The 23500-nt window shown below is 45.7% G+C and overlaps 1 pseudogene; it reads right to left on the bottom strand.

Moving 5' to 3' along the window:
• Positions 1-20860: 20860 nt before the first annotated feature.
• LOC125514663 (nicotianamine synthase 1 pseudogene) lies at positions 20861-22072 on the bottom strand (annotated as a pseudogene).
• Positions 22073-23500: the final 1428 nt, after the last annotated feature.

The following is a 23500-nucleotide window of genomic DNA, read 5'->3' as shown; positions in this document are numbered from 1 at the left end:
GTAAGCGTACTCAACGGGTTCCTCGATCACATACTCGTCTCACGGATCTACCCAAGACAAGAACACAAGCAAAGGAAACCACAATCAACCACGGTGCAATGCGCAAGCAACATGATGCAAAACATGGCATGATATGCGGGATGTGCTATGCAATGCATATGCGTGCTCCGGAAGGAAAAGATTGAACCATGCCTCAACTTGGCAAACCAAGTGCTCCGCTAGAAAGATGAGTTGATTTCAGTCGAAACCGATATAATGATCACCGGAATCAGATACACGGTTCACAAATGGCAAGCAAAACAATAATGGCACAAAACTGTGATTAACAGCATGATGCCATCTAGAACGCAACAAGAAGCTAAGCTACTGCACTCCAACATAGCAACAAAGCACACACGGCAGTGATCTACTCAAGATGCTTGACAAAATATGAACACTGAGCTACGGGTAATTCACACAATAGCAGGTTTAAACAAGCATGGCAAAAGTGCAAAAGATAACAGCATCACAGACTTAGTGAAAATACTAACATGTCAGGAATTAACATCAGGAAGACATGTTTAGAGCAAGATAACAACATTCTACAGGAACAGATCATATCAATACAAGGCAAGGCATGAATCTACTCAAAACATATAACAAAAGTCCCTTACTGACCATAAGCCAAAAAGGATCAGAAGATATGATGGCACCCATGTAAACATAGCAAGTTTCGTTAACAGATTCAGACTTGGCAGAAAACTAGACATGGCATAAACAGAGTTATGAAGGCATGTTAGCGAGCTCGATGCACTCAACACAAGGCATTGCATGAAAAACTAAGCATACTCCCAGCAATAAGACATGGTCAAGAAGCTAACCATGACAAGAACAATCTCATAGCTTGCATGGATCAACCACAACAACCTTGGCAAAATTGATTAACACGTAAACAATCTGCCAGGAACATTTTATAGCAAAAGTAGAGCAAGATTGAGTCATGCTAGGGCACCCCATAAATGCAACCAAGGACATGGATGGATAGATCACAATCATATGTCAAAATCATCCTTACTGAACATACTTAAAAGATGCATGGATCACTCTGTAGCAACATGAAAACATGGCATAAAAATAACAGCAGGGAAATAACTTACTGAAATTCTAAGTCCCTGAAATCAGCAACATCACGAGAGCTACTTTGCATGCATGTGCTAGTCACCACATTGATCACAAAAATACATGGAATACACCCCTGTAAAGATGGCATGACATAGCCCAAAACACATGTAGGGCTCAAGTTCATATGCATCACACAATAATCATGGCAAAAATGACAAATGCTCATAAACTGATAAGAATCAGGAACTAACATTTATAGCACTCTTGCAACAGTCATTAGGGCATGAAGATGGACTCAAACAAGCATGGTGCAATGGAACAAAATGAAGAGCACATCATGATGAACATTTTGATAACTCATGCACGCAAAACGGAGCTACGGATGAGGAGTTATGGTATCACGAACAGGGCATAAAAATATGGGGAACAAAGGACTTAGAGGAAAAGTGGACCTCGGGTGAACAGTGGTCAACGGGCGGTTTGGGCCGGATCGGCGAGGAGGCAGGCGGGCGCTGGTGGGTGTGCTGGGCCTCAGGCGGAGATGGGCCGCGGGGAGGCGCAGGCCCACGCACAGACCACGCGCGGTCAACGCGGTGACTGGATCGGGGCTCCTCCCGATCCCCTTGGCGGGCGGCGGCGGCAACGGGAGCACACGGCGGCGGTCTCGGGCGACTCGGGTCGCGAGACGGCGGCGGGGACGGCCAGGTCCAGCCGGCCGTTGCCGGATCCGGGCACGGCGGCGGCGGATGGAGACCGGGAAGGCGGAGGCGAGGTCCGGCAGGGCGCAGGACTCCGGTGGGGAAGCGAGGCGGCGCGGTGACCGAGGCGGCAGGGCGCGGTGGCCGGCGGCGGCACTCGCGGTCGTCGGCGGCGGAGCGGCGCGGGTGCCCCAGCGGGTGCGGTGAAGGAGGTGCGGGCCGGAGAGGGCCTGACCTGGGCCCGACGGGCTTCGGCGGGTGGTGCGGCGAAGTGGGGCGCGGCCCGCGCTGAGGTGGCGACGCCTGAGTGGCTGAGGCGGCGAGGAAGCTGACGTGGCACGACGCCATTGGTCGGATGACGTGGAGGGGCGCGGTGGACATGTCCAGCGCGGCGAGGACGCGTCCGGATGCACGATGGAGGAGTGGATCTAGGGTTAGATCGCGAAATTTTGAAGGGAGACACATATTTATAGGTAGAGGGAGTTAGGAGAGTCCAAATGAGGTGCGGTTTTCGGCCACGCAATCATGATCGAACGGCCGAGAGGATGGAGGGGGTTTGGATGGGTTTTGGGCCACTTTGGAGGGATGTTGGGCTGCAACACACACGAGGCCTTTACGGTTCTTCGGTTAACCGTTGGAGTATCAAACGGACTCCAAATGTCACGAAACTTGACAGGCGGTCTACGGTAGTATACCAAGGCCGCTTGGCAAATCTCGATCCATTCCGAAAAAGTGTAACACCCGCACACGAAAAGAGGCAAAGGGGGCTCTAAAGGACATAGGAGTGTCGGATTGCGAAACGGACAACGGGAAAAATGCTCGGATGCATGAGACGAACACATATGCAAATGCGATGCACATGATGACATGATATGAAATGCATGAAACGCAAACAAATGACAAGGCAACAACAACGAATAACTGAAAGACACCTGGTGCAACGGTCTCGGGGCGTTACAAGGTCATGGAGACCACCCGGCTATCCCCTTCATCCTCCGCCGGCTCGTACACAATCACGGCCTCCGTCAGATGCTCTTTGTCCTCGTCGTCGATTTTGCGAGCCGCCTAAGCGACCACCGCGCACGCCCATACGTCCGCTCCGGCCGCGCTCCTCGCACTAGTGCTGCTGCGTCGGAGAACGCCAGTTACTTGCAGCAAGGACCGGGCGATGACCACCGCAAATTGGCTGTGGTCAATCCCATCAAGATAAGTGCTACATACAAATACAGGTATGGGCGCACACTTGTTTTGGAGGCGCGGGAGACAAAAATGGTGCAGCCGTAGGATGTTATGCCAACGGTCGTGGTGCACAGATGGGAGCAAGGGGGCGGAGCAGGTAAGCCACGTCCTGATGCAACCCAAATAACAAGTGTTAGAAAAAAGACAAAGCAAGAGGAGGAGATTTGGAGGACAAAGGTGGTTTTACCGGGCGCGCCCAAACATAAGCTTGATTGTACCGTGCGCATGATTTCTAGAAAGGTCAAGGGTGTTTTAAAAAAAATGCCAGGGCGAGTAGTTGTGCCACGATGCGGCTAGCGTGGCACCATTTGTCTGTTTGTGATTGGTTGTGGACTAAATTTTCACATACATTGCAAGTTTTGGAGTGACTTGATTACCTTTTGCAAGTTTGTGGATTAAACCATCATATTCGTTGCAAGTTTCTGGGTCTCTAGTACTCTTGCCTCTTTGTAATTGATGTAGAATTCAGTATGTCAGTGTCTGGTGAGGCCTGCAGACTTCAGTGGCAAAATCCAGCGTTCTAGCATGTACAGGGTAATTTGTTGTCTGCAGAATGCGAAGCTGCAAACTGATCTAAAAGTGTATACAAATTGAGACGCAAAAGTGTCGAATCATGATTTCAATCTATTGACCGAGACTTGTCAAAGAAAAAGTACTACTACTTGACTCAAGGAATTCCCTTAAAAATTGCACTTGGATTACGTTCTATTTACAACAATGCACTCAGAATGTGCATCATGATGCTTTTAGAGTCAACTAAAACTGGTTATCCTAATCCTTTTCACTGTGGTCACTGATATGCTTCTTTTTTTTGCGAGAAGGTCACTGATATGCTTCAACAGATCAAGAAGCAATTTGACGCTAATGGTCACCTTAAGCATCTGATACTCCTTGATCAACCCTGTCTCGTGCTTCAGGGTGCTCTTCTTCCCGTACGAGCAGATGCTCCGGGACCCCGTGAGCAACGTGAAGAAGCTGGCGGAGTTCATGGGGTGCCCGTTCTCCGGTGAGGAGGAGGCCGACGGAGTGGTGCAGGCCATCGTGAAGCTGTGCAGCCTCGAGAGCTTGAAGAACATGGCCATGAACAAGAGTGGCAGCCACATCACGCCGGCTATGGCGGAGCGGCTGGACAACATCGTCGAGGAGGCACTGCAAGGCTCTGGGTTCAGCTTCGCAGTCGCAGAGTCGTCCTCGTGAATGTGCTAGCATGATGTTGTACCCTGACCCTCGATATATGTTGAGCCCTTTGTGCGCTGTGCTTGATTTTTCATAAATCGGAAATAAAGCTTGTGGTCGTGGCGCATTTTCCTCAGACAACTTCCTTGGCACAAGCCACCTCCATTTACAAACACAATGGTGTCCAGTCCTTCGATTTTGCATCGGAATATTGGATGACAGATAAATTGATTGCTAGGAATCAGCTTCACCAGGAAAACAATTATCAGCCATTCAAAGTCAACCACTGCGATCCAAATTACAAGAAAAATACTGTAATATTTTTCACTAGTTCAGTATTGATATCACAGGTGCAAACTACAACACTACATCACAGATGCTAATCTCGCTTGAAACCTTGAGGGTGGACGCGGTCGGGATCAGCGATGAGCGACGTGGTGGGAATGGGCGCGGCGGGGCAGTGCATCTCCTCTTAGCTTCTCCCAGCTCCATGTAAGCGATCTTCTTGCCGGCAGCATTGGTCGTTGGAAGCGGCGGCGGCGGCGGAGCAGCGCGTTTCTTTCCAACCGCTTCCTTGGTAGCGTTTGCCGACTTGACGGCGGCAGCGCCGTTTGAGATGGAAGAGATCGGCGCGGATCGGCATGCTGACGGAGAGGCAGATGGCTTCTCGGGAATTCTCACGCTCGCTACGCCGGAAACCTTCATGGCGGTCGAGGTCAGGGTCATCATCGTCCGCGGGACAGGGGGCCTCTTCGGAGCTTCTCCCAGGTCCAAGTAAGCAACCTTCTTGCCGGCAGCATTGGTTGTGGCAATTCTGGCGAACGGGATGAGCGTGGGGCGGTGCGGCCGCGGCAGCGGCGGCGCTGGAGCAGAGCGTCTGTTTGCTACCCCTTCCTTCGTAGCGTTGGCCCGGTTCATGATGACAGCGCCGTTTGATGTGGAAGAGATCAGCGCCGAGTGGTGTGGCGACGGCGACGGCGGCGCAAAGGACTTCCTTGCAACTCTCTCCCTCGCCGCGTCGACGACCTTCCTGCGGCGCTGGAGATCACGACGGATCTGATCGTGCAACGCCGAGGCCGAGCTCTGCGGCATGCGAGCGGGCATGCTGATGGTTGCGGAGGAACGACAGGAGGGCTCGATCGGTGCTATGAGTTGCCGGGCAGCGGCCCTAGCTACTAGCTAGGCTTATATCCAGCGGGCGCTCGCTGAGGTGGAGTCGGACTTAGGAGGGAAGCGTGCGTGCCAAGCAGTGCGTGAACCAGGACTCAGGAGCGATGCGTGTACGTACACGAATTCTGCAGCCTTTCCGAGCCTTGTTAGGTGTAAAATTGCCACTCAAAAACGTTGGCATGCATACGCGCGAGGTCGCCGAGGTGGAGTCGGACACTCGAGGAGAGATGCGTGCGTGCCAAGCACTGCGTGAACCAGGAGGAATCGAGTTGCAAAGCTTCAGCTTGGAGCGATGCGTACGTACGTACGTACACGAATTCCGTAGCCTTCGGGTTCCGTTCTGTGAAAAAAAAACAGATACAGAGTTATTTCAGAGCCTTGTTAGGTGTAAAATTGCCACTAAAACTGTTGGCCTGCATACGTGAAGAGCCTTGTTATAGGGGTGCAAAAAGAATTGCCACTACAATACGTTGGCATATATACATTCGATCCTTGTTTACTCGGTGTCATCTTGAACTCGCAAAACTTCCATAATAAGAGCATTTTCAATAATTCCAATAACCACCCCCCCCCCCCCCCCCCCCGGAAAGTAGTTTTATTGGGTGTCCTTTTAATTAGCAAATCTGATAAATGTACATGTGTGTAAACTAACAACATAAGGCAACCGACATCTTCGTATTAATATAAGTAGTTTACTATTATTCCTACTAAGTTAGAATTTGATATGCAACCCTATTCAAAGGAACCGACATCTTCGTCGGCCCACAAGAACGATCTGCCTTAGCACACGTCTATGTGCACCAGTGCAAATATCCACATGTGTCCATACAATCAAACGCGTTATGTAGATTTTTTTTGAAACTATAATGATTTTTATAGCAAATTTGGAAACTATACACCCTAATGCAGAAAAATCAAAAGTATCACCCTGCCGGTTTCATGTTGGCCGAAGAAAGACTTTTCGGCCAACCGTTGGCCAAAAAGGACTTTTCGGCCAACCGTTGGCCAAAAAGGACTTTTCGGCCAAAAGTTGACCAAAGAGTCCCTCTTCGACCAAAACCTGCTATAATTATTTAAAATTATGTTTTTATGAAAACAGTCATGTTTTAGTGTTTTATAGGTTTTATGCCATTTCTTTTAATTTTAATTGCTTTAAATTTTTTTCTTTAGTTTTTTGACATATTCTTTTTGTTTCTGTTTAGTTATCAGTAGCTATTTTATTTGTAGTATATTTTTTTATATTTTATTTCTTTTATCCTACTAGAAAACTTGTTTTGCGCTTCATAGGAGTTTATATTTAAAAGTTCCCTATAAATCCTATACAACCATTGCCGTTTTATACATGAAAAAAATTACTTTTCCGCAATCTTTTTCCCTCCATTTTCTTTCCCGCCATCTTCTTTGCCGCCATTTTCTCCCGCCATTTTCTCCCGCCATTTTCTTTCCCGCCATTCTCTCCCGCCACAATAAGGAGTGCTGCATCAACGGAGGATGATTATGATGCCTTCATGTGGAGTGTGAAACACCGTGTGAGAGAAGTCATAGGTGTGAAACACTCTCCGATGATGATGACGAAGCTGCAAACACTTATGACTTCTCTCAGACAGTGTTTCACACTCTACCAGCAGCACCGACGCAGGAGACACAGACCGTGTCAGACGATGTTATCTACGGTCGTGGACAACATGAGGCTCGTTTTATAAGTTGAGAAGTGAAGATGGCGAGAAAGAAGATGGCAAGAAAGAAGATGGCGGGAGAGAATGGCGGAAAAGAAAATGGCGAGAGAGAATGGCAGGAAATAAAATGGTGGGAGAAAATGGAGGGAGAGAATTGCGGCAAATAAAATGACGGGAAAGAAAATGGTAGGAGAGAATGGCGGGAAAAAATGGCGGCAAAGAAAATAGCGGGAGAAAATGGAGAGAAAGAACGACGGGAAAGAAAATGGAGGATAAAAGAAATAAAATACAAAAAAATACTACAAATAAAATATCTACTAATAACTTAACAGAAACTAAAAGAATATGTCAAAAAAATAAAGAAAACAATGCAAAGCAATTAAAATTAAAAGAAATAGCACAAAACCTATAAAACACTAAAACAGAACTGTTTTCATGAAAACCTAATTTTAAATAATCCTAAAATTCACCAATTAATTACTACTAATAAACAAAGTCACAAAGAACCAGTAGCAAAAAGAACCATCTAAAAAGAATACTCCTAGCTCAAATTATAAGCAATCTAGTGATTTGAGCAAATTCATAAAAATTCAAATTCAAACTTTCAAATCTAGTCAAACATTATATCTACAGAAACTTCATAAAATTTCTAATATAATGCAAAAAGAATCAAATTAAAATACTAAAAATTCTAATTGATATGAATTTTCTAAAACAATAGAGCCGGTGTTGGCTGAAGAGGGACTCTTTGGCTAACTGTTGGCCGAAAAGTCCCTCGTCGGTCAACGGTAGGCCGAAAAGTCCCTCTTCGGCCAACAGGAGGCCGGCAGGGTGATACTTTTGATTTTTCTGCATTAGGGTGTATAGTTTCCGAATTTGCTATAAAAATCATCATAGTTTCAAAAAAAAATCCGTTATGTACATGTTCCCGTGTAACCCCAAGGCTTGGCTCGAATACCATTTGTAAGCCCCTGACCATAGCCACCTTTCCCGACTATTACACCCGACGGGGTCTAGACTGGCCCCATAGACTAACATTAGTCTTTTCTACGCAGTTTGCCTTCACTCGTGCGCAATCAGGATCAACTTTCTAGTCGGTCACTCATCCTCTAATCGCTTCAAGCATGGTTAACTTTGCAGCCAATCCCAAATTACAGACCTCAATTGATGGAGAGGGCGACAATCCCAGGGAACTTAGTGAGTTAAAGGATTAATATGTGCAAAAACCAAAAATTAACTGTTGTTGCTGTGTAGATGAGGGGGGAGGATCCAAGGAGGAACATAATTAGTAACAATAAACGTGATGGCATTCTGACTGTTGGGGAACGTAGTAATTTCAAAAAAACTCCTACGCACACGCAAGATCATGGTGATGCATAGCAACGAGAGGGGAGAGTGTGATCTGCGTACCCTTGTAGATCGACAACGGAAGCGTTTGGTTGATGTAGTCGTACGTCTCCACGGCCCGACCAATCAAGCACCGACACTACGGCACCTCCGGGTTCTAGCACACGTTCAGCTCGATGACGATCCCCGGACTCCGATCCAGCAAAGTGTCGGGGAAGAGTTCCATCAGCACGACAGCGTGGTGACGATCTTGATGCACTACCGTCGCAGGGCTTCGCCTAAGCACCGCTACAATATTATCGAGGACTATGGTGGAAGGGGGCACCGCACACGGCTAAGAATATGATCACGTGGATCAACTTGTGTGTCAAGGGGTGCCCCCTGCCCCCGTATATAAAGGATCAAGGGGAGGAGGCCGGCCGGCCCTCTATGGCGCGTCAAGGGGGAAAGAAGTGGGGAGGGAGAGGGAAAGGGGGGCGCCGCCCTCCCTCTCCTAGTCCAATTCGGACCAGGGGGGAGGAGGCGCGCGACCCACCTTTGGCTGCCCTTCTGTCTCTCCACTAAGGCCCATATGGCCCATTACTTCTCCCGGGGGGGTTCCGGTAACCCTCCGGCTCTCCGGTTTTCTCCGAAATCACCTAATGATGTGATCCCGTTAATCAAATAACAACTCCTTGTTCATGGCTAGGAAACATAACCATCTTTGATTAACGAGCTAGTCAAGTAGAGGCATACTAGTGACACTCTGTTTGTCTATGTATTCACACATGTATTATGTTTCCGGTTAATACAATTCTATCATGAATAATAAACATTTATCATGATATAAGGAAATAAATAATAACTTTATTGTTGCCTCTAGGGCATATTTCCTTCAGTCTCCCACTTGCACTAGAGTCAATAATCTAGATTACACAGTAATGATTCTAACACCCATGGAGCCTTGGTGCTGATCATGTTTTGCTCGTGGAAGAGGCTTAGTCAACGGGTCTGCAACATTCAGATCCGTATGTATCTTGCAAATCTCTATGTCTCCCACCTGGACTAGATCCCGGATGGAATTGAAGCGTCTCTTGATGTGCTTGGTTCTCTTGTGAAATCTGGATCCTTTGCCAAGGCAATTGCACCAGTATTGTCACAAAAGATTTTCATTGGACCCGATGCACTAGGTATGACACCTAGATCGGATATGAACTCCTTCATCCAGACTCCTTCATTTGCTGCTTCCGAAGCAGCTATGTACTCCGCTTCACATGTAGATCCTGCTACAACGCTTTGTTTAGAACTGCACCAACTGACAGCTCCACCGTTTAATGTAAACACGTATCCGGTTTGCCATTTAGAATCGTCCGGATCAGTGTCAAAGCTTGCATCAACGTAACCTTTTACGATGAGCTCTTTGTCACCTCCATATATGAGAAACATATCCTTAGTCCTTTTCAGGTATTTCAGGATGTTCTTGACCGCTGTCCAGTGATCCACTCCTGGATCACTTTGGTACCTCCCCGCTAGACTTATAGCAAGGCAAACATCAGGTCTGGTACACAACATTGCATACATGATAGAGCCTATGGCTGAAGCATAGGGAACATCTTTCATTTTCTCTCTATCTTCTACAGTGGTCGGGCATTGAGTCTTGCTCAACTTCACACCTTGTAACACAGGCAAGAACCCTTTCTTTGCTTGATCCATTTTGAACTTCTTCAAAACTTTGTCAAGGTATGTGCTTGTGAAAGTCCAATTAAGCGTCTTGATCTATCTCTATAGATCTTAATGCCTAATATGTAAGCAGCTTCACCGAGGTCTTTCATTGAAAAACTCTTATTCAAGTATCCCTTTATGCTATCCAGAAATTCTATATCATTTCCAATTAGTAATATGTCATCCACATATAATATCAGAAATGCTATAGAGCTCCACTCACTTTCTTGTAAATACAGACTTCTCCAAAAGTCCGTATAAAACCAAATGCTTTGATCACACTATCAAAGCGTTTATTCCAACTCCGGGAGGCTTGCACCAGTCCATAAATGGATCGCTGGAGCTTGCACACTTTGTTAGCTCCCTTTGGATCGACAAAACCTTCTGGTTGCATCATATACAAATCTTCTTCCAGAAATCCATTCAGGAATGCAGTTTTGACATCCATCTGCCAAATTTCATAATCATAAAATGCGGTAATTGCTAACATGATTCGGACAGACTTAAGCATCGCTACGGGTGAGAAGGTCTCATCGTAGTCAATTCCTTGAACTTTCCGAAAACCTTTTGCGACAAGTCGAGCTTTGTAGACAGTAACATTACCGTCAGCGTCAGTCTTCTTCTTGAAGATCCATTTATTCTCAATTGCTTGCCGATCATCGGGCAAGTCAACCAAAGTCCATACTTTGTTCTCATACATGGATCCCATCTCAGATTTCATGGCTTCAAGCCATTTTGCGGAATCTGGGCTCACCATCGCTTCTTCATAGTTCGTAGGTTCATCATGATCTAGTAGCATGACTTCCAGAATAGGATTACCGTACCACTCTGGCGCGGATCTCACTCTGGTTGATCTATGAGGTTCAGTAGTATCTTGTTCTGAAGTTTCATGATCATCATCATTAGCTTACTCACTGACTGGTGTAGGTGTCACTGAAACAGTTTTCTGTGATGCACTACTTTCCAATAAGGGAGTAGGTATAGTTACCTCGTCAAGTTCTACTTTCCTCCCACTCACTTCTTTCGAGAGAAACTCCTTCTCCAGAAAGTTTCCGAACTTAGCAACAAAAGTCTTGCCTTCGGATCTGTGATAGAAGGTGTATCCAATAGTCTCCTTTGGATATCCTATGAAGACACACTTCTCCGATTTGGGTTCGAGCTTATCAGGTTGAAGCTTTTTCACATAAGCATCGCAGCCCCAAACTTTCAGAAACGACAACTTTGGTTTCTTGCAAACCATAGTTCATAAGGCGTCGTCTCAACGGATTTTGATGGTGCCCTATTTAACATGAATGCGGCCGTCTCCAAAGCATAACCCCAAAACGATAGCGGTAAATCAGTAAGAGACATCATAGATTGCACCATATCTAGTAAAGTACGATTACGACGTTCAGACACACCATTGCGCTGTGGTGTTCCGGGTGGCGTGAGTTGCGAAACTATTCCGCATTGTTTCAAATGTACACCAAACTCGTAACTCAAATATTCTCCTCCACGATCAGATCGTAGAAACTTTATTTTCTTGTTACGATGATTTTCAACTTCACTCTGAAATTCTTTGAACTTTTCAAACATTTTAGACTTATGTTTCATTAAGTAGATATACCCATATCTGCTCAAGTCATCTGTGAAGGTGAGAAAATAACGATATCCGCCACGAGCCTCAATATTCATCGGACCACATACATCTGTATGTATGATTTCCAACAAATCTATTGCTCTCTCCATAGTACCGGAGAACGGTGTTTTAGTCATCTTGCCCATGAGGCACGGTTCGCAAGTACGAAGTGATTCATAATCAAGTGGTTCCAAAAGTCCATCAGCATGGAGTTTCTTCATGCGCTTTACACCGATATGACCTAAACAGCAGTGCCACAAATAAGTTGCACTATCATTATCAACTCTGCATCTTTTGGCTTCAACACTATGAATATGTGTGTCACTACTATCGAGATTCAACAAAAATAGACCACTCTTTAAGGGTGCATGACCATAAAAGATATTACTCATATAAATAGAACAACCATTATTCTCAGATTTAAATGAATAACCGTCTCGCATCAAACAAGATCCAGATATAATGTTCATGCTTAACGCTGGCACCAAATAACAATTATTTAGGTCTAATATTAATCCCGAAGGTAGATGTAGAGGTAGCGTGCCGACTGCGATCACATCGACTTTGGAACCGTTTCCCACGCGCATCATCACCTCGTCCTTAGCCAATCTTCGCTTAATCCGTAGTCCCTGTTTTGAGTTGCAAATATTAGCAACAGAACCAGTATCAAATACCCAGGTGCTACTGCGAGCATTAGTAAGGTACACATCAATAACATGTATATCACATATACCTTTGTTCACCTTGCCATCCTTCTTATCTGCCAAATACTTGGGGCAGTTCCGCTTCCAGTGACCAGTCTGCTTGCAGTAGAAGCACTCAGTTTCAGGCTTAGGTCCAGGTTTGGGTTTCTTCTCTTGAGCAGCAACTTGCTTGCCGTTCTTTTTGAAGTTCCCCTTCTTCTTCCCTTTGCCCTTTTTCTTGAAACTAGTGGTCTTGTTGACCATCAACACTTGATGCTCCTTCTTGATTTCTACCTCCGCAGCTTTTAGCATTGCGAAGAGCTCGGGAATAGTCTTATTCATCCCTTGCATATTATAGTTCATCACGAAGCTCTTGTAGCTTGGTGGCAGTGATTGGAGAATTCTGTCAATGACGCAATCATCTGGAAGATTAACTCCCAATTGAATCAAGTGATTATTATACCCAGACATTTTGAGTATATGCTCACTGACAGAACTGTTGTCCTCCATCTTGCAACTATAGAACTTATTGGAGACTTCATATCTCTCAATTTGGGCATTTTCTTGAAATATTAACTTCAACTCCTGAAACATCTCATATGCTCCATGACATTCAAAACGTCGTTGAAGTCCCGATTCTAAGCCGTAAAGCATGGCACACTGAACTATCGAGTAGTCATCATCTTTGCTCTGCCAGACGTTCATAACATCTGGTGTTGCTCTAGCAGCAGGCCTGGCACCCAGCGGTGCTTCCAGGACGTAATTCTTCTGTGCAGCAATGAGGATAATCCTCAAGTTACGGACCCAGTCCGTGTAATTGCTACCATCATCTTTCAACTTTGCTTTATCAAGGAACGCATTAAAATTCAACGGAACAACAGCACGAGCCATCTATCTACAATCAAGCATAAACAAGCAAGATACTATCAGGTACTAAGTTTCATGATAAATTTAGGTTCAATTAATTTACTTAAAGAACTCTCACTTAGATAGACATCCCTCTAATCCTCTAAGTGATTACGTGATCCAAATCAACTAAACCATGTCCGATCATCACGTGAGATGGAGTAGTTTCATTGGTGAACATCACTATGTTGATCATATCTACTATATGATTCACGCTCGACCTTTCGGTCTCCGTGTTCCGAGGCCATATCTGTATATGCTTGGCTCGTCAAGTATAACCTGAGTATTCCGCGTGTGCAACTGTTTTGCACCCGTTGTATTTGAACGTAGAGCCTATCACACCCGATCATCACGTGGTGTCTCAGCACGAAGAACTTTCGCAACGGTGCATACTCAGGGAGAACACTTCTTGATAATTAGTGAGAGATCATCTTATAATGCTACCGTCAATCAAAGCAAGATAAGATGCATCAAAGATAAACATCACATGCAATCAATATAAGTGATATGATATGGCCATCATCATCTTGTGCTTGTGATCTCCATCTTCGAAGCATCGTCGTGATCACCATCGTCACCGGCGCGACACCTTGATCTCCATCGTAGCATCGTTGTCGTCTCGCCAATCTTATGCTTCCACGACTATCGCTACCGCTTAGTGATAAAGTAAAGCATTACAGTGCGATTGCATTGCATACAATAAAGCGACAACCATATGGCTCCTGCCAGTTGCCGATAACTCGGTTACAAAACATGATGATCCCATACAATAAAATTTAGCATCATGTCTTGACCATATCACATCACAACATGCCCTGCAAAAACAAGTTAGACGTCATCTACTTTGTTGTTGCAAGTTTTACGTGGCTGCTACGGGCTTAAGCAAGAACCAATCTTACCTATGCATCAAAACCACAATGATAGTTTGTCAAGTTGGTGCTGTTTTAACCTTCGCAAGGACCGGGCGTAGCCACACTCGGTTCAACTAAAGTTGGAGAAACTGTCACCCGCAAGCCACCTATGTGCAAAGCACGTCGGGAGAACCGGTCTCGCGTAAGCGTACGCGTAATGTCGGTCCGGGCCGCTTCGTCCAACAATACCGCCGAAACAAAGTATGACATGCTGGTAAGCAGTATGACTTATATCGCCCACAACTCACTTGTGTTCTACTCGTGCATATAACATCAACATATAAAACCTAGGCTCGGATGCCACTTTGGGTTTCGTAGTAATTTCAAAAAAATTCCTACGCACACGCAAGATCATGGTGATGCATAGCAACGAGAGGGGAGAGTGTGATCTACATACCCTTGTAGATCGCAACGGAAGCGTTTGGTTGATGTAGTCATACGTCTCCACGGCCCGACCGATCAAGCACCGAAACTATGGCACCTCCGAGTTCTAGCACACGTTCAGCTCGATGACGATCCCTGGACTCCGATCCAGCAAAGTGTCGGGGAAGAGTTCCGTCAGCACGACGGCGTGGTGACGATCTTGATGCACTACCGTCGCAGGGCTTCGCCTAAGCACCGCTACAATATTATCGAGGACTATGGTGGAAGGGGGCACCGCACACGGCTAAGAATATGATCACCTGGATCAACTTGTGTGTCAAGGGGTGCCCACTGCCCTCGTATATAAAGGATCAAGGGGAGGAGGCCGGCCGGCCCTCTATGGCGTGCCAAGGAGTCGTCCTCCTCCTAGTAGGAGTAGGACTCCTACTAGGAGGGGGAAAGAAGTGGGGAGGGAGAGGGAAAGGGGGGTGCCGCCCCCCTCTCCTAGTCCAATTCAGACCAGGGGGGAGGAGGCGCGCGGCCCACCTTTGGCTGCCCTTCTCTCTCTCCACTAAGGCCCATATGGCCCATTACTTCTCCGGGGGGGGGGGGGTTCCGGTAACCCTCCGGCTCTTCGGTTTTCTCCGAAATCACCCGGAACACTTCCGGTGTCCGAATAAAGCCGTCCAATATATCAATCTTTATGTCTCGACCATTTTGAGACTCCTCGTCATGTCCGTGATCACATCCGGGACTCCGAACTAACTTTGGTACATCAAAACTCATAAACTCATAATATAACTGTCATCGAAACCTTAAGCGTGCGGACCCTACGGGTTCGAGAACAATGTAGACATGACCGAGACATGTCTCCGGTCAATAACCAATAGCGGAACCTGGATGCTCATATTGGCTCCTACATATTCTACGAAGATCTTTTATCGGTCAGACCGCATAACAACATACGTTGTTCCCTTTGTCATCGGTATGTTACTTGCCCGAGATTCGATCGTCGGTATCCCATACCTAGTTCAATCTCGTTACCGGCTAGTCTCTTTACTCGTTCCGTAATACATCATCTCGCAACTAACTCATTAGTTGCAATGCTTGCAAGGCTTATGTGATGTGCATTACCGAAGGGCCCAGAGATACCTCTCCGACAATCAGAGTGACAAATCCTAATCTCGAAATACGCCAACCCAACATGTACCTTTGGAGACACCTGTAGAGCACCTTTATAATCACCCATTTACGTTGTGACGTTTGGTAGCACACAAAGTGTTCCTCCGGCAAACGGGAGTTGCATAATCTCATAGTCATAGGAACATGTATAAGTCATGAAGAAAGCAATAGCAACATACTAAACGATCGGGTGCTAAGCTAATGGAATGGGTCATGTCAATCAGATCATTCACCTAATGATGTGATCCCGTTAATCAAATAACAACTCCTTGTTCATGGTTAGGAAACATAACCATCTTTGATTAACGAGCTAGTCAAGTAGAGGCATACTAGTGACACTCTGTTTGTCTATGTATTCACACATGTATTATGTTTCCGGTTAATACAATTCTAGCATGAATAATAAACATTTATCATGATATAAGGAAATAAATAATAACTTTATTATTGCCTCAAGGGCATATTTCCTTCACTGACAATTGTTGAGTATTTTAGCAATTTTTTGATTGAACTAGAACAATGCCCGTGCGTTACAACGGGATATAAATATTCTAATACATCAGCTTGTGATTTACCTGTCAATAATAATGCGATTATGTAAATAAATGCTCATCAGATTCTGACCGTGAATTACCTTATATTTTGATTAGAAGTTTGGTAAGCAAATTAAAGTGGAATTGGTTCGGAAGGTAAGTAAATTAAAGTGATTGATTATCGTATACATGGAAGGTTGGACGAAGAGGTGGTGGAAAGAAAGGTGAAATAAGAACCTTAACGTTCTTTTTAAGTAGTAGAAATAGAGATTAGTCAAGAAAACAATCATGAGCATAGCATTGACAATATTAAACACATGCTGATATTTGATCACGTAAATAGGTACTAGACGTGTAGCAGAAAGATCTACTCAAATGGCTAGTGCGGCCAACACAAATATAAACCGGAGCGGGCTAAACGAGTTATACCCTCCAGTCGGCCAGGTCAAAGCCGTGGCCGCGGCGGCCTTCTTCTCGACTTCAGTGGACATGTTGATGACGAAGACGACAAAGACGTAGACGAATGGAGGCGAGCAGTCGCGTAGGAGACACTCCTCGAAAACTTAATTGTCCTTCTCCCAATGTGGGAACGTAAATGGCGGGGTTTTGGAGGCCTACTCTTCCGTACAACGGTACACGCATGGGCGGAATGGGATCGCCGATGGGAGCAGTAACGATAACATAGATCTGAGCTCGACTTGGCTCATTCACGAAACACCACGCGCGCCGGAAGAGCGCACGCAAGGAACCCTTATAAAGGGGTCCAAAACTTCTTCCAAATCCGGGGTGCTACTTAACTTCTCACCACCTAGTCTTGTTACCCACCTGAGTCCTTAGATATTTTTTCTGAAATTTTTATATGTGCCTATAGCTCATACTATATTTCAACAACAACAACTCCACCATGCTCACAAACATCATTGAAGATCTAAATCTGCCTCAAAATATAGGGCTCTTCAGAATGGAAGCTCCAGGTTAGTTGAACATTTAAAGTTCAAGTTGTTTGCGTATATAACCTCTAATAGATTATGTCAAAATTGAATAATGCCATAAGTTCGAGACATGCAACTATTAAATGATTTCGGGAGCTATAACTAACAGACTATGATACATCCATGGGGGATTATTATCTTGTTAGTAATTGTGTCAATAATTTTTATGGGTCACTATTTCTCAATCCATTTAGAAATAGTTATATGATGGATATCTTTTTACTATATACTTGCGTGAATCTTAGTAACCAGATTGGATGATTGTTGGTGTTGGCTTACTAATTATCAACTTTGTTCCAAATTGTAGGATGCTTGGAAATTTAAATATGAACCACATACGGACTGGAATGAGTAAACAGACACATATATATTTGATTCAGAAAATAGTTAGAACATTTTATAATTCAAAACGGAGGGAGTATTTGGAGACAGCAAAACTGGGGTTTTCAGGGAGTTAATGACGTTAATGATAGCTTCGCACACCATTGAGAAACAGTATAATGGGCGAGCTACAAGCCACCACAGCGAATTGAGTTAGTCAGCCCTTGGATCCCGCGAACAAACGCCCCAGATCACCTGGTCGTCTGACTGTGCACCCAGGTTTTTCTTCGCCTGTAACCTCCCCGTCACACAAGCCTCAACGTCTCTGGGCCGCTGCTCCAGGGACTGATCAGGACGGCCTGTCATAAATCAGGCCGAAAAACTTCCAAATCACTAGCTTGGGCTTTCTGCCCCTAAGAAAATCTCCTGGGCCTTCTTTGCCTGCATGCTGCGGCTTCTCGAAGCGGCAGTAAACAAGGTGCTGGTTTCTTCGAATTGCAGTCTGTACAAAAATTCAATTTTGGTGATTGAATCATATTTTAGTTTTATTTTTGCTCTGGCTGCAGCATAGTGTACAACCACACCGTGTATCCAATAAAGCGCTTCGCCAAGATTAAGTATTGCCTTGGCATGGTGCTTACACATGACAATGGCATCAAGATATTCATCACCCGCCTCAAGTCTGATCTTTCATGTTTGTTATTCTAAAGATCTCTTGCGCTGACTGCAAAAATATTGCTCATCTATGTTGCGAATTGCAGAGGTGCTGAAGGTCATTGAGGAGAGCTATGTGCGGCTCTAATTCGATAATTCATCTTTCATGATACAAAGAGTTGAATCCCTTGAGATCGTGACTTATTACCATTTAGTTTTGTGCAAAAGTGAAGATGCAAACCTCTAAGGTGATACATATTTCATTTTCCTCTCCATCCTTTTTTTATCTTCCAATATCATGAATCTTTTTTTATCTTCCAATATCATGAATGTGATGGGACGAAAATGTAGAAAATGAAAGTATTTACATGAGTGCATTAGTTTTGACTTCAAATATCTCCAACCACGTTTATCAACGCACTGTAATCCAAATTTTGCAAAATCTATAGGATGTTTCTATTGTCCATTTTATATTTTCATAGAATGAACGGCGCGACAACGCGCGCCTTCATGGTCTAAACCTCGGCGGTCGATACAGAGGGGATCTAGTCGCGCTTCATGCTGGGCGATGCGGGTGGGCTGCGAGGGGATCAGGGGGACGTGGGGGATCGGTCTTCTGAGGGGATCCATCCAAGCCATGCGGGTGACGCAGGTGACCGATCTTGCGGGAGCAAGACGGCCGGGGCGAGGCATCTTTGGTAGTGGGGGATGCAAGGTGGAAGCAAGAGGAGTGTGGGTGGCAGTGGACGGTGGGCTTCTCTCTAAGCTCGCCAGAGACATCATTTGCTGCCCAGCTACCCTCAGACATCTTCCATTTGTTCACTTGCCCCTGCTGGACACACATAGCGGCGATGCAGACTACAGGCCTGTTCAGAATTCCACCAGCTCCATGAAATTCCAGGAGCTATGGAGTTAGGAAATAGCTGCTCCGCAGTTTTCAACTGCAACTCCACCAACTTCGGGAGTGGAGTTGTGGAGTGGAGGTTCTCCGAACAGGGCCTACATAGTCCCTGTCCTGCTTACTTGTGACCTGTCCACGTAGTAGTTCACATATCCTCGCAGCTAAGCATATCCCTATGAAACGAAGCACTACTAACACATGTATATCCAGTTTGAAGCCTAACTATGTCGAAGCCTAATGAGACATTTTCTAATAACAATATTGGCAGGAACCACGAGGCAATGTTCAGTGACATTCATCTGGCTCATGGCACCTTGTCTTCTATCAGTTGCCGATCATATTTCAACTTTTTGCGAATTTGCTTGCTTGACTGCACCTCTGTTTAATTTTCTTAGGATATGCAAGCAGCTCCACGGAGAGCACCAACACATTCAACGTGTCAATCAAATTGGTATGTGAATATTTGTGGTTTTCTTCTCTAGATAGGAAAGATGCCAAGTGGCAAAATTACAATTTTCAGATGATGAAACTTTTAGTCTTAGTTTCGTATTTACATTTTCCTTGATATTGGAAACAACTGTAATATGTGCAGTTCAGTGCCTACCTCATTTGATATCTTCTTTACGTATTTAGGGTGATGATGACTTGTTTATTTCTCTTTTTTCTACCACACAACAAATTCGCTCTTTCTTCACTACTCTGTCATCATGCAAAGATTATATAACTATATCCACCCGACACAAGACTATTGAGGACATAATGAGTAATGAAACTTGTTAACTCACTAGCAGCAAAATGAAATAGATAGCCAGAGACACGCACATACAAGTGAAACCGACTTTTTTTCATTGGTACTTTTTTCTAAGAACTTATTTCTCATTGGCACCTTTACAAAGTGGTATGGTCAACATCATATTTGTGAGAACCAATCTATTGTATCCAAAAATCTAACTTACAATTTTGCGGTTTCATGGTTTTTTCTGCGTCACCTCCTCAATGGGAATAAAAGTTCAAACTCCAAACTCTTGCACATTATAACTTCTATAAATTCTTCCAGTGCATTAGTTTTCACTGCAACGATGGGACGATATCTTATCAATTGCTTAATAAAACTAATACTTATGACAACTTCATCTTGGCGTGTGTTGGAAGTGCTGTTAACCCTTTCGATTGGCAGAGATGTATCATACTTTTTTGCGAGACATTTTTTTTTCAAACTCATATCCGAAGCATGAATGGACGTTGGACTTCCAACAAACTTTTGTCCATCCATGAAGATAGATGGGCGTGCCGCAAACTGGTTATTTTTTTTCCCCTTCGCCAACTTATCAATGTATGGGTTAATTTATGCAAATTTAACATCCATGTTACCTTCCTGTGTTGATGGAAATTTCTATCAATATATTGTAAAAATGGACGAGCGCGGCAAAGCGCGTGATCATGGTCTAGTGTTTACTGGACAGCATGTGGACGATGGTAGAATCTCACGTTTGTCATTTATAGAGGAATTTAATGTAACGGTGATTAGATAGTGTTGTGCATGCATCCTCCAAAGAATCGTGGGCTGCATAGCACTGCTTTTTCTTACTCCCTCCGTCCCATAATATAAGAACGTTTTTGACACTAATGTAAAAAACGTTCTTATATTATAGGATAGAGGGAGTATTATTTAGCAATTGCACTTCAAATCACACATTATTTTTCTCTTACATACCATTACTCCAGGTACAAATACAAGTAGTACTACATGTACGTGTGTAAATTAACACCACAACTCCACAAGGCAGAACGCATATCTCTTTCAGGCATAAACATCAAAACACACACAGTAGGAAATTTACCACGATCGCAGGCGACAGAATGACGAGTTGAGGAGAGATGATCAGCACGCACATTTTCAAATCAAAAGGCCAGCTCTTTGGTGGCCAACTCTTCGCTCTTCTCAAGCGCGCTCGCCTCCATCTTGGTGGAGAAGCTGCATGGCGGGCTGACCAGCGGCACCGCGCCCCGTGCTCCGTTCTGCGGCCCACTAAGCTGCGCGTCGACGGCCTTACGGGCGACGATGACAGAGTTGATCACCTCACCTTCGGGGTGGTGCACGGCCAGCACCTCGAACCCGCCCCGCCTGATGTCCTCCGGGTCGACGATGGGGTACAGGAAGCCGCGAGCGCCGTGCGCGCTCCGCACGACCAGGGACGCCCCCTTCACCATGTGCGCGCCCAGGTGGGCTATCACCTTGGCCTTCTCCTCGGCCGCCATGCCGACGAGCGCGGCGAGGAAGACCACGTCGTACGCGCCGAGCTCCTGCGTGAGGTCGGCGACGTCCGCCGTGTGGAACTTCATGCGCGCGCCCACGCCGTCCTCGCTCGCGCCGAACAGCTTCCTGGCGCGCTCGTTGGCCGCGCCGCACAGGTCGTAGTTGTCGAAGTGCGCGTCGGGCAGGTGGTGCGCGGCGAGGACGAAGGAGCTGAACGGCAGCGGGCCGGAGCCGACGAAGGCGACACGCGCCGGCGCGATGCCCGGCACGTGGCGCGCCAGGAGCTCGTACTCCAGCCTGCTGAGGTTGACGTAGTTGCTGTAGTAGGGGAAGCGGGCGAGGTGGTCGAGCGGGTTGTCGAAGGTGGCGAGCAGGTCGGCGTAGTGCGCCTCGAGCTTCCCCTCGGCGGCGGAGCAGAGGCGGATGAGCGCCTCCCGCATCCCCTGGTGCTCCGGGCTGAGCTTCGTCACGTCGACGGGGCTCGGCGGGACGCACGCGGTGACGAGGTCGGTGAAGAGCCTGTCGACCTCGGGGGACGGGCTCAGCGACGGCAGCTCGGCGATGGCGGCCTGGAGACCGGCGATCTTCTCGATCAGAGCAGCGACCTCCATGTTCTGGGCATCCATGTTATCGCTGCTTCCTGGTGACCGGAAAAACTCTGGGGGCAGGAGAAAATGTGTGCCGCTGAACGCTGGAGCTGCTCGATGAGTTCTGAAATGGATACATGGGCGCATATATAGCAGCGGCGAGACTACTTGTGTTGTGCGCGATTTCACGCCGGCCTGCAGCTGAGGAAAAAGACGCTTTTGATTGTGCACGCTTCACGCATCCATGCCCAGGCGGGTTTCATGCCTCTCGTCAGACTTTTACGTGTTTGAAACTATAGTATATATTACTCCCTCCATTCTAAAATAGATAACCTAACTTTGTACTTTCTCGTGAATCAACCTGTGGTTGAGTTGGTTAGGTGGACAGTGGTATCCCTAACCCACCAGGGTTCAAATCCTGGTGCTCGCATTATTTCTGAATTTATTTCAGGATTTCCGGCGATGCGCTTTCAGTGGGAGGAGACGTTCCCGTCGACGACGAGGCGCCTACGGTGACTTCTCAGTCTCTCGGAGGTGCTCATAGGGGTAGGGTGTGTGTGCGTGTTCATCGGGATGAGTGTATGCGTGTATATATGAATCGGGATGAGTGTATGCGTGTATATATGAGCGCTTGTGTTTGTACTGATGCTCAAAAAAAAACTTTGTACTTCCTCTGTTCCCAAATATAAGTCTTTCTAGAGATTCCACCAAATGAGTACATACGAAACAAAATGAGTGAATCTAAACTCTAAAATATGTCTACATACATCCGTATATTGTATTCCGTTTCAAATGTCTAAAAAGACTTATATTAAGGAATGGAGGGAGTACTAGTTAGTATAAAGTTGAGTCATTTATTTTAGAACGGAGGGAGTATAATCTTAGGTGCTCATGTCGCTACGTTGAAGTTGACAGCATTTTATAATGTCCATAAAGATTGTGTTCGTCCAATTTAGGTCCCGCGTGGGGTCTCCAAACACAAAAATGCTAGATACACAGACTAAAACAACGTGATTTTACAGACTTGCTGATTTGTTCCTTTTTAATTGAACTAAATAACCATCTTCTCCTAATTAATCCCCCCTCCCCTCTGATTTTAACTGGTGGGGGTGCGCGCCAAGCCCCGTAAAGCTCCGTTGACGTAGCAAAGCCGCTCCAAACATGGTTGAGGACGGCAAGGTTTAAAGTACCGATATTAGAGAAATTTCTGAACTCACTGAAATATCCGGAAATTTGGAAAAGTTAAAAAATCTTTTGGAATCCGGTCTAAAGAAATTCACTTAATTTGAAGGGATTTTGACTGAAACTGAATTTGGGTTGAAGTTAGTTTGAATATAGGCCAAAATTTTGAGGTCATAAATATTTTGATACCCGCTAAAACTTTCAGAGATTGTGTTGAATTTTTTATTGGATGGCTCCGCTGATAATACTCTACTACCCAGCTCACTAGTGGTGTGCCCATAGTGGCACACTAATATGTGAAG

This window comes from Triticum urartu, chromosome 6A, assembly GCF_056163025.1.
Source record: "Triticum urartu cultivar PI428250 chromosome 6A, HENAU_Tu73, whole genome shotgun sequence".
In the NCBI taxonomy this organism is placed as follows: Eukaryota; Viridiplantae; Streptophyta; class Magnoliopsida; order Poales; family Poaceae; genus Triticum; species Triticum urartu.
The sequence above is the reverse complement of the archived record's forward strand: the minus strand, read 5'-3'. Positions and strand labels throughout refer to the sequence as shown.